This window comes from Setaria italica, chromosome VI (assembly GCF_000263155.2).
Source record: "Setaria italica strain Yugu1 chromosome VI, Setaria_italica_v2.0, whole genome shotgun sequence".
Taxonomy (NCBI): domain Eukaryota; kingdom Viridiplantae; phylum Streptophyta; class Magnoliopsida; order Poales; family Poaceae; genus Setaria; species Setaria italica.
Window position 1 is genome coordinate 13,252,932 of NC_028455.1, and position 17,483 is coordinate 13,270,414.

Genomic DNA, 17,483 nt, shown 5'->3' on the forward strand with positions numbered 1-17,483 from the left:
CTTGATTAAACAGGGTTAAGCCGCCTAACATGCGACACTCCTGCCTAACCCGAGCTAACACGAAGTGCCGTCGGATTTCATCCGATTTAACCACTTAAACAGGATCGAGTTTAGCAAACCCACATGAAGGTGAGCGGTTACAGAGAATACAACAAGTCCACCGAGTTGAACAAGTTTTACCCATTTAGTTCGGCCATAAGATCCAACATCAGAGTTTTACAAGATTTCAAGAAAACAACAGAGAAACACTAGCGGAAGACTTCGTCGGGGTCGGATGTCCGGGCGAGGCCAGCCAGAACATCACTGAGTCCTCTCCTCGCCGTCCGAGGAGGGGTCCCACTCGACCATCCAGCCTGGCGGGAGCTGGGGCGGCCAAGCACCAACCAGAGAGGGGTCGGACGCAGCAACTTCACCTGAAAAACAGGAGCCACAACAAGGCTGAGCTACTAAGCTCAACAAGACTTAACCGGTAGGAGTAAGGGCTACTCCTCGTTCTAGACATGCAAGGCTTCCTGGCTGAGGGGTTTGGTTGCCAAAAGCACTAAGTAACCCTATTTCAGTTTTTAGCTCCGGTTCTATGTTCATTTACCAGTCTAGGTTGTGCAACCTATTCTAAGCATTCATAGAACCAAACAAGATGTGAAGATATAACAACAAACATTGCCATCATCAGATTCCTCATTTACTCAGGGTGACATAGCGATCAAGCAATCTCAAACTGTGAGAGGCAGACGAATCGATTCGAGTTCTTTAACCATGCATGGTGAACCTAGCCTCAGGACATCCGCGCACCCAGAGGTCGCTTCCTGTGTCGGCCTTCCCCATCAATCCCCTAACCCGTGTCGGGCCCATTTCCTTTGGTGCAAGGTTCCACAGACCCGGCCTCTGCCGTTCTGTGACCACACATTGCCACCACGTGCGACAACCAGCAGGGGAAACTCCGTTCCAAGAACAATGGGGCGACCGCTCACGTCTAGGTTCAATCCGGTACTAGGCTTCCTCATCCCATACTAAGTATGAGGCTAGTACTTTCAAACACTTGATCATGAACACCACTACTGTCGGGCCTTAGCAAGATTTCATAGACAGACGGGGCGACCATCCGACCACCAAATAGTTACCCAAAACCCTGCCCCGTCCATCGTCCTTATAGTTATAACAGGAGAGTAAACATGCAACTCCTATAACTCGCGAGTGACAGGAAATCACTCGACTTTTACCGTTTTCCTAGTTAAGCAATGCAGCTACTCGGTTCAACAGCTAGTGCTCAGATCATGGGTCACTGAGTCATGCATCTAGGGTTTCACACAACTCCTATACGTAAATGCACAAGCATGTTACAGAAGGCATGCGCAAGTCTGGTAAAACACATAGGACTTTCATGCAACCGGGGCTTGCCTTCAAGCAAGGAGGACGGAAACTGCTCGACTTCGGGGGCGACTTCGACTTCGGAGGACAGGAGCTCGGCTACAGCTTCCTCTTCTGGCGCCGGGTGAAGCTCGTAGAAGCCGTCGGCGAGGTGCAGCTCTACACGAATGCAATGCAAGGGTTAGCTTAGACGGTTACTTCAACAGCAACACTGGCTCGCCTGAGCCCAGAAACTCGCGACAAAGAGCAGGAGGTGATGGTGGTTCGAGAGCTGATGATGATCAAAAGGTAAGGGTAGGAAAGGAACTAGTGGTCTGATCCTTGAACTAGAGGATGTGATAACTGGGGGAGTCCTTAGATGCAAGTGCTGAAGGGTTCCCAAGTTTTACACCTACACCCTCGAGTTGAAGAAAAAGATCACAGCCAAGCCCTCGGGCGAGGCGGATAAGGGTCGGCGGAACAGACAGGGTCGAGCGAGACGGAACTGGGATCGGGCAGATAGGAGGGGTCGGGCGAGGCGGACTGGGGTCGGCAACTCACCTTCTTCCTGAAAGGAAAGGGTGGGGTCGGGAAGAAGCAGACTTGGGCGGAGGGACCAAAGCTTCGAGCAGGGGCTAAGACTGGCAATGCTCCGGCGGCGGCGCTGCTTCTTGCGGATCACAAGAGAGCTTTTACTCAGCACGGAGGAGCAAGCTGCTGGGTGACTTGGAGAAAACTAGGGGAGAACTGAGAGAAGAACTCCTCAAGAGCTGGGTGGGTGGCGCTAGGAGCTTGAGCAGGGAGCTAAAGAAGGCTAAGGGCAACAAGAGCGGAGGGAACTCCGGCGACGGGGGCATTCCTTTTATAGCTGCTGGAGCAGAGGAAAGGAAATCGGCGCGAAGAGAGAGAAGGGGAGCGGCGCGAAGGCCGGGGAGAGGCAATGGAGTGCTCTGCCGGGGCGGCGATTGAGCAAAGAGGGCGGTGGTGTAGAACTCCGGGGGTGACGCCAGCGATCATTGCGTTCTGCCGTCAGGGCGGCGTAGGGGCGGGTAGACTGGTGGTTGAGATTTGGCGGAAAGCGGGCGTCGCCGTGCGGAAGAGGTGTTAGAAGCGACCGGTTTAACGACGCTAGAATCGAGGGCGCACAGGTGAGAAGACAGGCGGACGCGGGCGTGGGGGAGAGCGCGGAACAACAGATTGTCGGGCGGCTTCTGACAGAGTGGGGAAAGGAACTGTCGCGGCCGCGGTCGGGGTTGGCGATGGAGGAATCGTCGTGTAGCGACGACCAGGCGGCGCAACTGTGGCTGAGGGGACGGAAAAGACGGGCGACGTCGGGCTCTGGGGCCGGGATCTGGTGGCGTGATGATGGGCGCGGGAGGCGAGGTTCTGCAGAAAGGGGTGCAGAGGGCTTCCGCTGCTATTGGGGAAAGGGGGCGCGGGAACCCACTCTGTTGCTTGCCAGAGACAAAACTGAGCGGCGGCATCGGAGAAGATGAGCCACGCGGCAGGAAGACTCTGAGGCGGCCATGCAACTCGAGTGCGGCTGGCGCGGGGGATCTGGAAAAGATCTCGCGGGTCCACCGGTGGATAGATCGGATGGGTGAGAAAGATCAGCAGAATCCGACGGTGGACTGAGCTCGCCGGGGTCGGGAGAGGAGCGAAGCGGGAAGGGGTCGGATCTCAGGGGTCGGGACCAGGCGGATAGTTGAGCACTTAGGTGCGGTCAAGCAAAACAGCTGACTAAGGTTAAGGGCTGAGATCAAGACTAAGTGGGAAGGCTTAGGGGTCGGTCGTTACAGCCTACCCCTCTTAAAAAGAATCTCGTCCCGAGATTCAAAGATCAAAAGGGGGTGTGCTGTTCTTACCTCCTTGATGGGATAGAAAACCGGGGAACCGCTTGTTCAAATATTCGTCCGTTTCCCATGTTGCTTCATCCTCGGTGTGGTTTCTCCAGAGGATCTTGTACATCTTTACCACTTGGCGTCGGGTGTGCCTTTCCTTTTGGTCAAGAACTCGATCTGGGTACTCGACGTAGGTCAGGTCGGGCTCTATCTGAAGCTGTCCTTGCTCTATGATCTCTGCTGGAACTCGAACACACTTCTTCAGTTGAGACACAAGGAAAACATCATGTATGGCTGATAACTGTTTTGGGAGTTGGATCCGGTAAGCAACGGGTCCACATCTCTCCACAATCTCATAAGGGCCAACATAGCGAGGAGCTAACTTGCCTTTTATTCCAAACCACTGCACTCCTTTGGTCGGGGAGACCCGAAGGTACACATGATCACCAAGGTCGAACTGCAGGGGTCTTCTGCGCTGGTCGGAGTAACTCTTTTGTCGAGATTGGGCAGCCTTGAGATTCGCTTGAATCACCTTCACTTGCTCCTCGGCTTCTGCCACTAAGTCAGGGCCATAGACCTGTCTCTCCCCTGGTTGGGACCAGTTCAAGGGTGTCCTACATCTCCGGCCGTACAGGGCCTCAAACGGTGCCATCTTCAAACTGGCCTGATAGCTGTTATTGTAGGAGAATTCTGCTAAGGGCAGACACTTGTCCCAGTTTTTATCATAGTGGATAACACAGGCTCTTAACATGTCTTCAAGAATCTGGTTGACTCTCTCGGTTTGGCCATCGGTTTGAGGATGATACGTTGAGCTTCGGATGAGCTTGGTGCCCATAGATGCTTGTAGTTGCTCCCAAAAACGTGCTACAAACTGAACTCCTCGATCAGAGACGATGGTCTTGGGTACACCATGTAGGGAAACTATACGGTCGAGGTACAACTCTGCATATTGCTTGACTGTGTAGGTGGTGCGAACAGGAAGGAAATATGCCGTCTTGGTCAGACGGTCCATACCGTTGAGTTGTAAGGGGTAATCCAACTATGAAGTCCATGCTGATGTCTTCCCATTTCCAAGAGGGAATAGGTAGCGGCTGCAAGGTTCCTGCTACCTTCAAATGACTGGCCTTAACACGTTGACAGGTGTCACATTCTGAAACATAACGAGCTATCTCTGGTTTCATTCCACTCCACCAAAAGGTTTGACGAAGATCATGGTACATCTTATTGCTGCCAGGATGGATCGAGAACTTGGAGAGATGAGCTTCATCTAGGATTTGCTTCCTTAACTCGAGGTCGGCGGGCACTACTAGTCGGTTTCCATAATACACACCTCCCGTTTGTCCTGACGGAATTGCTTATATCCTTCATCCTTTACTGAGATTTTACTGATGATCCATTTTATTTCTTCATCCTTAACTTGTGCTGACCGAATTTGGTCCTCCAAAACTGAGTCAAGGATGATGTGACCAAGGGTTCCATGAGGAACAATTTCCAAACTTAGTTTTCCCATCTCGTGACACAGGGTTTTGGTGAAGGCTGTCGACAACAAGCAGTTGCAATGGGGTTTGCGGCTGAGGGCATCGGTTCCACATTGGCTTTGCCAGGATGATAGTGCACTTCCAACTCATAATCCTTTATCAACTCCAGCCATCTTCTCTGACGCATGTTGAGGTCGGCTTGAGTGAAGATGTACTTGAGGCTCTTGTGGTCGGTGTATATGTTGCAGTGAGCTCCCATTAGGTAGTGCCTCCATATCTTCAAGGCATGTATCACTGCTGCTAACTCAAGGTCATGTGTCGGGTAGCTTAGTTCATGAGGTCGTAACGCACGTGAGGTATAGGCAATGACTCGGCTGTCTTGCATAAGAACACATCCGAGTCCAGTGCTAGAGGCATCACAGTATACGTCATACGGCCTAGAGGGGTCGGGCTGAGCCAAAACTGGGGCGGTGGTCAGCAAGTGCTTCAGGGTCTTGAAAGCCTCTTCACACTTGGTGTCCCACACAAAGTTGACCTCTTTCTTCAGCAACTCGGTCATCGGCTTAGCTATCTTGGAGAAATCCGGTATGAAACGCCGATAGTAACCTGCAAGTCCAAGGAAACTCCTGATCTGGTGTACTGAGGTAGGAGACTTCCATTCCATGACTTCTTGTACTTTGCTGGGATCCACGACAATACCATCCTTGGAGATAGTGTGTCCCAGAAACTTGACACTATCTAACCAAAACTCACACTTGGAGAACTTAGCATAGAGCTGGTGATCTCTCAGCCGTTGGAGAACTATATGAAGATGGTCGGCGTGCTCTTCCTCGTTCTTCGAGTACACTAGGATATCATCAATGAACACCACGACAAACTTGTCCAGCTCGGGCATAAACACCGAGTTCATAAGGTACATGAAATAAGCGGGTGCATTGGTGAGTCCAAAGGACATGACTAGGTACTCGTACAGTCCATATCTGGTAGAGAAAGCTGTCTTGGGTATGTTGCAGGGTCGAATCTTTATTTGGTGATAGCCAGAACGAAGATCGATCTTGGAAAACACTCTTGCTCCGGCTAGCTGATCGAACAAGACATCAATGCGTGGCAACGAGTACTTGTTCTTGACCGTCACAGCATTGAGGGGTCGGTAATCCACACACATGCGTAGACTGCCATCTTTCTTCTTCACAAACAGGGCGGGGCAACCCCAAGATGATGTACTGGGTCGAATGAAACCTTTTTCCAACAGATCATGCAACTGGGTCTTCAACACGGCTAACTCGGCGGGTGGCATCCGATAGGGTCTCTTAGATATCGGGGCGGTGCCAGGAACCAACTCTATGGAAAACTCCACTTCTCTGTCAGGTGGCATACCCAGCAAATCTTCTGGAAACACATCAGGGTACTCACAGATAACAGGGAGGTCTTCTAGACGGGCTCCCAAGAGAGGGTAAGCACAAGGAGTCGAAGACTCAGGATAGGTCAAGGATAGGGTAGAACTGCCATGAGAGGGTGAGCTGATGTAAAGAGATCGGGCTGAGGCATCTAGAACAACATGATGTCGGGCCATCCAATCCATACCAAGGATGACATCTATACCTGCTAGGTCAAGGATGATAAGGTTTTCCTTGAAGAGGGTGGGACCTAGCTGGAGAGGTACAAGAATAACGACCTAATCCGACGTTATCCTTCCTCCAGGAGTGGCGATCACATAGGATTCCTTAGTGTGACCGACACTTAGCCCACATCTTTCCCTTGCCTTATTCCCGATAAAGCTATGAGAGGCTCCCGAATCAAACAACACAACAACAGCTTGATTTAAAATAAGGAAAGTACCCATCATTACTGGCGCACCTTCGGGGAGTTTGGTCAAGCTGGTGTAGTTGAGTCGGCCTTGTCGGACTTGCACCTTGGGCCTTCTTCCTCTGGCTGCCATGGGGTTCTGACCTTGCTGCTGATTCTTGTTCCTGGGGCAGTCCTTTGCAAAATGTCCTTCATTGCCGCAGGTAAAACAACGATTGCTGGCGGTCGGGCGAAGTGGCGTTGGCAGGGTCGGCCGGGGCACTTGCGGTTGGAAGCCTGGAAAACGAGGCGTTGTTGCCGGCGGGGGTCGGGCGATCCATTTCCCTGACTGCTGGGGTCGGCCAGGGGCTTGTGGAGGGATCATCCGGAACCTTCGAGTCGGCGGACTCGGAAATGCCACAGAGGCTTTCCTCTTCTGGTCGGCCTTGAGGGCTTGCATGCAATCCTCCTGAGAGATGGCCAGGTTGACCAACTCGTTGTAGGTGTCCACCCTGATGGGGTTCAGCCTTTCCCTGAGCTCCAAGCTCAGTCCTCGGCGGAATCGGTCCCGCTTCTTCTCGTCTGTGTCCACATGATAGCCAGCATAACGGCATAGGTCATTGAAAGCTTGGGCGTAATGCAGCACATCTCGAGTTCCTTGGGTGAGGGCCAGAAACTCGTTGAGCTTACGCTCCAGGAGACCTTCGGGAATGTGATGCGCCTTGAACGCCGTCTTGAACTCGTTCCAGCTGACCACGTGGCCAGCCGGCAGCATGGCATGGTAGTGGTCCCACCAAAGCCGTGCGGATCCACGCAGCTGCTGAGCTGCAAACCGCACCTTGTTGTTGTCGGGGCATGGAGCGGTGAGGAGCTCGAACTTGGATTCGATCGTACGAACCCATGCATCAGCATCGAGCGGTTCTTGTGTCTTTTGGAACAGCGGGGGCTGCATTCCCAGGAAGTCCTCATACCGTGCGATATGCGGTTGCTGCTGAGCTCTTCCACCCTGTGGCGGTTGCTGTTGTCCTTGCACCAGGTGCCTCAGCAGCTCAGTTTGAGTTGCTAGGATTGCCTCCAATGGCGATGGGGGCGGGGGCGGGGGAAGATCCTGTCGCTGATTACTACCATTGGGCACAGATCCAGACCTAGTGCGGTGCGCCATCTGCAAGAGTTAACGCCCCATTAATTTCATAACCTTAGGTGTACTCCAACAAATGGAACGTATGAATTAAATCCCTTAATGCGACTCTTGCCAATGGTGCATCACACGTCCTCATAGAGGAAGCACATTCCTCCCATTCTCAGCATAGGTAACCTCTACTTGACCTGGTACTCCACTTCAGGCAACACATGCCACATACAGACTCCTAGGATCTGATCCACTCAAACCAAGGGGTCGGACACGGTCCGTACTTGAAAAGGGTCGGACGAGGCGGAGACTGCCTCAAAGGTCGGCGCACTCTGGCTCGCAAACTAGGGTTGGCCAACTGAACAGGCTCCCCGAAAACAGCATAGGGTTACGACGCAACTTACTCAACCCTAGCATTCACACCATACGAAGAGGAGAAAACTATGCACCGGGGTTAACTTCATACACAACGATGTGTCAACACAGGGAGTACTCAACTCAAGGCTAACCTATTACAGCTTTTCCAAAAATCTAGGCTGCCGAGGAGTACAACAAAAAGAAAGAAGGTTCCCTGAGAACCCTTAAGCTACCAATGGACACTATGAGTCGGAGAAGGGGCGCCATCTTCTTCTATGTCCATGCTGGACGCTCCCTCATCTTCCTCAGGGTCCTCCTGAGCTTCGAGCTGCATGTTGAGGGCATGCATATCCTCGAGCTCGGCTTGGTGCTCCTCCAGGTGGGCATTGGCGACTGCCAACTCCATTTCCACCTCCATCTTTTCCTCCGAGAGCTCTATCATGCCGTCCACGAGGTCGGCGACTTCTCCTTCTAGCTCGGAGATCCGATCTTGCATATCGTGGATCTGGATACCACGCTGGATCAGCTGGTAGGTTTGGCCTACCATGTCTCTTCTTGCTGCCTAGAGGTAAGCGTGGGTATCTGCAGCCGTCCAGGCGAAGAGGGTCATGGCTCTTCCCTGAAGCTCTATCAACCGGTAGAGGGCGGCCATGCACCGGACGTTGGTGGAGATGGTGACCATGGCGCAGGTGGTGGCCAACACCTCGATGTTCAAGACATGGTCAAGCCAGGCCGGGTCCAGCCAGTTCCTGACGGGGAAGAGACCGATCGGGTCTAGCGTGATCTCCACGGGATGCAGCTGATAGAACTGGGTGAGCAACTGAAGGGCGGCGGACTCCCATGTATCTTCCGGAGCGAGACCATAGGCTATTATGCCAAGAGAGGGCCAGTCGGGCCGTACAAGGGGAGGTGGTACCAACGCTTGCACCTGGCACGTCTGAATGCCCTGTTCCATATATAACCGCCCGGCATACAAGGGCGGGGACTGATACCCAAACCACTTCAGCGTATCCCACAGAATCGCGGGAAACCCCTCGAAATGCAGGCACGTTGACTGGAAGGTACCGTCCGCTCCAAAAACAACATGTCCGGGAACAGCCATCTGGAACCAAGAAAACCGAAACCACGTGAGATAGATTCAAGGATCAGGGGTCGGATAGAGGAGCATACGGGTTTAACCGAGAGCAACTAAGAGAACTAGAAATCCTTAGATCAAAAGAACTCTTTCGGACAGGGTTGCTGTTTGAGAAAAGGAACCGTACAACCTTTTAGATATGACGCATGCACGGCCTACCTTACTCCTAACCAAAAACAACTGCCCGAACCTTGGGTCTTACGCGGTCAGCGCTGGTGACAAGGCAACAATACATCTCTCCCTATAATAACTAGTCGGTTCTAGTAACGCCTCCTAACGAACGCGGTTAACAACCTGCAGAAAACACCACACACGAACCTTTCGTGCCAGCACCCATGAAAGCGTTCCCAAACATTACCGCTCACTATAGGAACGGCACCCATGCGTTTGAGGCCATGGACAGCACTCAACCGTGGAAATAGGCTCCCTTTGAATAGAACCATACAACCCTTCGCATACTCGTGATGCGGAATCGGCACACGTATGACAAACGTGGAGATACAACCGTGCTGATAGGTTCGTTGGAATCGAACCGTACCAACCTTCGTATGGAACATATACGGAACCTGCGCACGTGTAATAGACGTGGGCGTAAACAACCGCGAAGATAGGGTCCTTTGAATGGAGCTCCCTATCAACCCTCGCATGCTCGTGATGCGGAACTCGGCACACGTATGATAGACGTGGCGAAGTGCTGGAAGGGTTAGCAAAATAACCAAATACTTATTAGTCACCTAAAACAACCCAAAAATCCCCTAGGGCCTCTCGCACTAAGTCATCCTTAACGATCGTACGAGGTTTTCAAAAGTTTCATGCAACTTTTCTCCTTTTCAAAGAAGTGTTTAGGGCTCATTGGGTTCTCTGAATGCTAAACATGGCTCTGATACCAGCTCTGGCGGAACCACCTCGGATTAGCTTGATTAAACAGGGTTAAGCCGCCTAACATGCGACACTCCTGCCTAACCCGAGCTAACACGAAGTGCCGTCGAATTTCATCCGATTTAACCACTTAAACAGGATCGAGTTTAGCAAACCCACACGAAGGTGAGCGGTTACAGAGAATACAACAAGTCCACCGAGTTGAACAAGTTTTACCCATTTAGTTCGGCCATAAGATCCAACATCAGAGTTTTACAAGATTTCAAGAAAACAACAGAGAAACACTAGCGGAAGACTTCGTCGGGGTCGGATGTCCGGGCGAGGCCAGCCAGAACATCACTGAGTCCTCTCCTCGCCGTCCGAGGAGGGGTCCCACTTGACCGTCCAGCTTGGCGGGAGCTGGGGCGGCCAAGCACCAACCAGAGAGGGGTCGGACGCAGCAACTTCACCTGAAAAACAGGAGCCACAACAAGGCTGAGCTACTAAGCTCAACAAGACTTAACTGGTAGGAGTAAGGGCTACTCCTCGTTCTAGACATGCAAGGCTTCCTGGCTGAGGGGTTTGGTTGCCAAAAGCACTAAGTAACCCTATTTCAGTTTTTAGCTCCGGTTCTATGTTCATTTACTAGTCTAGGTTGTGCAACCTATTCTAAGCATTCATAGAACCAAACAAGATGTGAAGATATAACAACAAACATTGCCATCATCAGATTCCTCATTTACTCAGGGTGACATAGCGATCAAGCAATCTCAAACTGTGAGAGGCAGACGAATCGATTCGAGTTCTTTAACCATGCATGGTGAACCTAGCCTCAGGACATCCGCGCACCCGGAGGTCGCTTCCTGTGTCGGCCTTCCCCATCAATCCCCTAACCCGTGTCGGGCCCATTTCCTTTGGTGCAAGGTTCCACAGACCCGGCCTCTGTCGTTCTGTGACCACACATTGCCACCACGTGCGACAACCAGCAGGGGAAACTCCGTTCCAAGAACAATGGGGCGACCGCTCACGTCTAGGTTCAATCCGGTACTAGGCTTCCTCATCCCATACTAAGTATGAGGCTGGTACTTTCAAACACTTGATCACGAACACCACCACTGTCGGGCCTTAGCAAGATTTCATAGACAGACGGGGCGACCATCCGACCACCAAATAGTTACCCAAAACCCTGCCCCGTCCATCGTCCTTATAGTTATAACAGGAGAGTAAACATGCAACTCCTATAACTCGCGAGTGACAGGAAATCACTCGACTTTTACCGTTTTCCTAGTTAAGCAATGCAGCTACTCGGTTCAACAGCTAGTGCTCAGATCATGGGTCACTGAGTCATGCATCTAGGGTTTCACACAACTCCTATACGTAAATGCACAAGCATGTTACAGAAGGCATGCGCAAGTCTGGTAAAACACATAGGACTTTCATGCAACCGGGGCTTGCCTTCAAGCAAGGAGGACGGAAACTGCTCGACTTCGGGGGCGACTTCAACTTCGGAGGACAGGAGCTCGGCTACAGCTTCCTCTTCTAGCGCCGGGTGAAGCTCGTAGAAGCCGTCGGCGAGGTGCAGCTCTACACGAATGCAATGCAAGGGTTAGCTTAGACGGTTACTTCAACAGCAACACTGGCTCGCCTGAGCCCAGAAACTCGCGACAAAGAGCAGAAGGTGATGGTGGTTCGAGAGCTGATGATGATCAAAAGGTAAGGGTAGGAAAGCAACTAGTGGTCTGATCCTTGAACTAGAGGATGTGATAACTGGGGGAGTCCTTAGACGCAAGCGCTGAAGGGTTCCCAAGTTTTACACCTACACCCTCGAGTTGAAGAAAAAGATCACAGCCAAGCCCTCGGGCGAGGTGGATAAGGGTCGGCGGAACAGACAGGGTCGGGCGAGACGGAACTGGGGTCGGGCGGATAGGAGGGGTCGGGCGAGGCGGACTGGGGTCGGCAACTCACCTTCTTCCTGAAAGGAAAGGGTGGGGTCGGGAAGAAGCAGACTTGGGCGGAGGGACCAAAGCTTCGAGCAGGGGCTAAGACTGGCAATGCTCCGGCGGCGGCGCTGCTTCTTGCGGATCACAAGAGAGCTTTTACTCAGCACGGAGGAGCAAGCTGCTGGGTGACTTGGAGAAAACTGGGGGAGAACTGAGAGAAGAACTCCTCAAGAGCTGGGTGGGTGGCGCTAGGAGCTTGAGCAGGGAGCTAAAGAAGGCTAAGGGCAACAAGAGCGGAGGGAACTTCGGTGACGGGGGCATTCCTTTTATAGCTGCTGGAGCAGAGGAAAGGAAATCGGCGCGGAGAGAGAGAAGGGGAGCGGCACGAAGGCCGGGGAGAGGCAATGGAGTGCTCTGCCGTGGCGGCGATTGAGCAAAGAGGGCGGTGGTGCAGAACTCCGGGGGTGACGCCAGCGATCATTGCGTTCTGCCGTCAGGGCGGCGTAAGGGCGGGTAGACTGGTGGTTGAGATTTGGTGGAAAGCGGGCGTCGCCGTGCGGAAGAGGTGTTAGAAGCGACCGGTTTAACGGCGCTAGAATCGAGGGCGCACAGGTGAGAAGACAGGCGGACGCGGGCGCGGGGGAGAGCGCGGAACAACAGATTGTCGGGCGGCTTCTGACAGAGCGGGGAAAGGAACTGTCGCGGCCGCGGTCGGGGTTGGCGATGGAGGAATCGTCGTGTAGCGAAGACCAGGCGGCGCAACTGTGGCTGAGGGGACGGAAAAGACGGGCGACGTCGGGCTCTGGGGCCGAGATCTGGTGGCGTGATGATGGGCGCGGGAGGCGAGGTTCTGCAGAAAGGGGTGCAGAGGGCTTCCGCTGCTATTGGGGAAAGGGGGCGCGGGAACCCACTCTGTTGCTTGCCAGAGACAAAACTGAGCGGCAGCGTCGGAGAAGACGAGCCACGCGGCAGGAAGACTCTGAGGCGGCCATGCAACTCGAGTGCGGCTGGCGCGGGGGATCTGGAAAAGATCTCGTGGGTCCACCGGTGGATAGATCGGATGGGTGAGAAAGATCAGCAGAATCCGATGGTGGACTGAGCTCGCCGGGGTCGGGAGAGGAGCGAAGCGGGAAGGGGTCGGATCTCAGGGGTCGGGACCAGGCGGATAGTTGAGCACTTAGGTGCGGTCAAGCAAAACAGCTGACTAAGGTTAAGGGCTGAGATCAAGACTAACTGGGAAGGCTTAGGGGTCGGTCGTTACATACTGTCCCTCCCCTTCTTAGTTCTAGGCAATCCCAAAACAAAGTCCATAGAAATATCAAGCCAAGGGGAAGTAGGAACAGGCAAAGGCATGTACAAACCATGGTTGTTCAATCGTGACTTAGCTTTCTGACAAGTAGTGCAGCGTGCAACAAGGCGCTCAACATCAGCGCGCATCCGGGGCCAAAAGAAGTGGGCAGCCAGCACTTCACGCGTCTTGTAGACGCCAAAGTGCCCCATGAGACCGCCTCCATGCGCTTCCTGTAACAACAAACGACGAACCGAGCTAGCTGGAACACACAGCTTGTTAGCGCGAAACAGGAACCCGTCCTGTATGTGAAATTTGCCCCATGGTTTGCCATGAATACAATGGGCGAAAGCATCTTTAAAATCAGCATCATGCACATATTGATCCTTCACAGTTTGGAAGCCAAAGATTTTAAAATCTAACTGTGACAGCATGGTATAGCGACGAGACAAAGCATCAGCAATGACATTTTCCTTCCCGCTCTTGTGTTTAATAATGTAAGGGAAAGACTCAATGAATTCTACCCATTTAGCATGACGACGGTTCAGGTTTGTTTGGGTACGAATATGTTTTAAAGCCTCATGATCAGAATGAATTATAAACTCGCGATACCAAAGGTAGTGCTGCCAAGTATGCAAAGTGCGCACTAAAGCATAAAGCTCCTTATCATAAGTAGAATAATTCAAGCTAGCACCACTTAATTTCTCGCTAAAGTAAGCAACCGGTTTTCCTTCTTGTAACAAAACAGCACCTAGCCCAATACCGCTAGCATCGCATTCAAGCTCAAACACTTTAGTAAAATCAGGCAACTGCAAGAGAGGAGCATTGGTTAACTTATCTTTCAAGGTGTTGAACGCAACCTATTGCGAATCACTCCAAGCAAAGGGAACATCCTTCTTTGTAAGCTCATGTAGAGACGCTGCAATGGAGCTAAAATCACGAACAAACCGGCGGTAGAAACCTGCAAGGCCAAGAAAGCTTCGAATTTGTGTGACCGTTGTCGGTGTAGGCGACTCCCGAATGGCATCAATCTTGCTGCTATCCACCTCAATGCCCTGTGGAGTAACAACATAGCCAAGAAACGAGACACGTTGTGTGCAAAACATGCATTTTTCGAGGTTAGCAAATAAATGGGCCGCACGCAATGCATCAAAAACAGCACGCAAATGTTCTAAATGCTCTTCCATAGACTTGCTGTAAATGAGGATATCATCAAAATAGACAACTACAAACAATCCTATGAAGGGCCTCAGAACTTCATTCATCAAACGCATAAATGTGCTGGGAGCATTTGTCAAACCAAACGGCATAACCAACAATTCATATAACCCAAATTTCGTTTTAAAAGCCGTTTTCCATTCATCACCTAATTTCATGCGAATCTGATGGTAGCCACTACGCAAATCAATCTTAGTGAAAATAATGGCACCACTAAGCTCATCTAGCATATCATCAAGGCGTGGTATAGGGTATCGGTAGCGAATGGTAATGTTATTAATAGCACGACAGTCTACACACATACGCCATGAGCCATCTTTCTTTGGAACAAGTAACACAGGAACGGAGCAAGGGCTAAGAGACTCACGAATATAACCCTTGTCAAGCAACGCCTGTACCTGGCGCTGGATTTCCTTCGTCTCATCCGGATTTGCACGGTACGGTGCGCGGTTCGGAAGCTGTGCGCCGGGAATGAGGTCGATCTGGTGCTCAATGCCACGAAGTGGTGGAAGTCCCGGTGGCAAATCTTTTGGAAAGACATCAGCGTACTCCTGCAAAATGTTAGCAACCGCAGGGGGAATATCGAAAGATGGTGCATCATCAAGTGAAACGAGCACACTAGAGCATATAAGGGCATAGCATGGCAAAGGAGCATCGCGTAACTCATCAAAATCAGCACGTGTGGCAAGCAAAACAGGAGCATTCAACTTGATTTCAGAATTAATAGATGTCGATGGTTCAAGTTGTTTAGCAGTTTTAGCAGCTCTAGCAAGATCATCTTTAAGAATTTGTTCTGGTGTCATTGGATGTATAATTATTTTTTGACCCTTAAACATGAAAGAATAGTGATTTGAACGACCATGATGCAAGCTATCAGTATCATATTGCCAAGGTCGCCCAAGTAACAGAGAGCATGCTTCCATGGGAATAACATCACAATCGACAAAATCAGAATAAGCACCCATGGAAAAAGGAACACGGACTGATCGAGTAATTCTAATTTTCCCACCATCATTAAGCCATTGAATGTGATATGGATGTGGATGCTTACGAGTGGGTAAAGACAACTTTTCAACCAGCGTGGTACTCGCCAAATTATTGTAGCTGCCGCTGTCGATGATGATGCGAATCGACCGCTCCTGCACAACACCCTTGGTATGGAAAAGAGTGTGTCGCTGATTCTTCTTGGACGGGGCGACCTGTGTACTAAGAACACGCTGCACAACAAGACTTTCATACCTATCGGCGTCGCCCGGGTTGACATGTACCTCCATAGCTGCATGGTCGGTGGCAAGCATCGCATGTCGAGTATCTTCAGAATCACTAGCGGAAGAATACTCACCATCGTCACGAAGAAGCAAAGTGCGCTTGTTCGGACAGTCCCGAATCACGTGGCCAAATCCTTTGCAACGATGACACTGAATATCCCGTGTACGGAGAGGGGCAGCGCCTGTGGAAGGGGTAGCGCTTGCAGGTTTGGCCGTTCGCTCGCGCGGTGTAGTGGTGGGCGCGGGTGGCGCAGGGAGAGCGGGTGCGGAGTTGGATGTCGAGCTTCTTCCTGCAAAAGAGTTAGAATATGTCTTCGAGCGGCGTCCCTGCACTTCACGTTCAGCTTTGCAAGCATATTCAAATAATGTTGTCATATCTGTGTAGTCCTTATAATCAAGTATATCCTGAATTTCGCGGTTCAAACCACCACGAAAACGTGCCATAGCAGCGTCATTTTCCTCCAATAACCCACAACGAATCATACCTATTTGTAATTCCTAGAAATATTCCTCAACAGATTTGGAACCTTGCTGAAAACGTTGCATTTTATTAAGCAAATCTCAAGCATAATAAGAAGACACAAATCTATGGCGCATAGCAGTTTTTAATTGCTCCCAAGTGGTTGGAATGGTATTGGGATGTTTGTGTTTATATTCACGCCACCAAATTAAAGCAAAATCAGTAAATTCACTAATAGCAGCTTTAACTTGAGAATTAGCAAGAATATCATGGCATGAAAATTTCTGTTCAACTTCTAATTCCCAATCAAGATATGCAGCAGGATCATATTTGCCATTAAAAGGTGGAATTTAAAATTTAATCTTGGAAAAGGAATCATTACTGGGATGGCGTGGCACGCGGCGGGCACGGCCTCGGCGGTCGCCATCATCCTGGTCCGAGTCACCACCATAACCCTGCTGCAACTCTGCGACTGTTGTGTGCAATGCATCGAGTCTTGCCACAACTGAGTCGAGTGTGGCCTTAGCGTCCGTCTGTGCAAGGTCGAGCTGATCACACCGCTCGGTCGTCGAGGAGATCGTCGAGTCCAGCCGTTCATGAATCGTCTGAATGTCGGTGACAAGCCCTTCAACTTGTGCTCGTATGCCCTGCAGCTGGTTAGCCCCCGCGTCGACATCATCTGCCATGGTTAGCGCAAATACAAGAACCAAAGCGACGACAAAATAGGGGTGTAACGGCTCACAAGGCGCTCACACTAGTGCTGTTATCAAATTCTTATCCGTTCTTACCACGCACACAGGGGCGAACTGCAACCAACCGGTGGAACTCACGAAAGATTGGAGGAGCGATTGCCTGGAGAAACAAAATATGCTCGTCGTAGAACTATGTGGAGTTCTGGGAAGGCTGCACTCAAATGAAGGATTAGCACAATCAAACAATAATGCAAAGTTGAAAGATAGTGCCAAACACGTAACAAGAGTTGCTGGTAACAAGGGAAATCGAAAGAACAGACGCAAAGGTGGACAGGGCGCACCTCTTTTTTTTTCTGTTTTTTTTCCACAGAGGGTGCCCCAAAACTGATAATATGAACACAGAGGATCTCAAACAGCAAATTGTGGCACACACTTTTTCCGAAAGTACAGGGGTATTCTGGTAAAAAAAAGATACTCTCTCTCTCTCTCTATCTAGAGTAAGGCGGACCTCAGAATAAAAAAGGACCAAGAAAGAGAGATACGGATATGAAAGGTTGGCATGGAATGCGTGGGGGGGGGGGAACTTGCCCTAGAGAGTCGTGACCCAGGGGGAGTCACAGCGCGCGCAAAGGGAGTTTCCACCGAAACAAATCCGAATCACCTTCCTTCTCCCTGTTGGATTCTTTT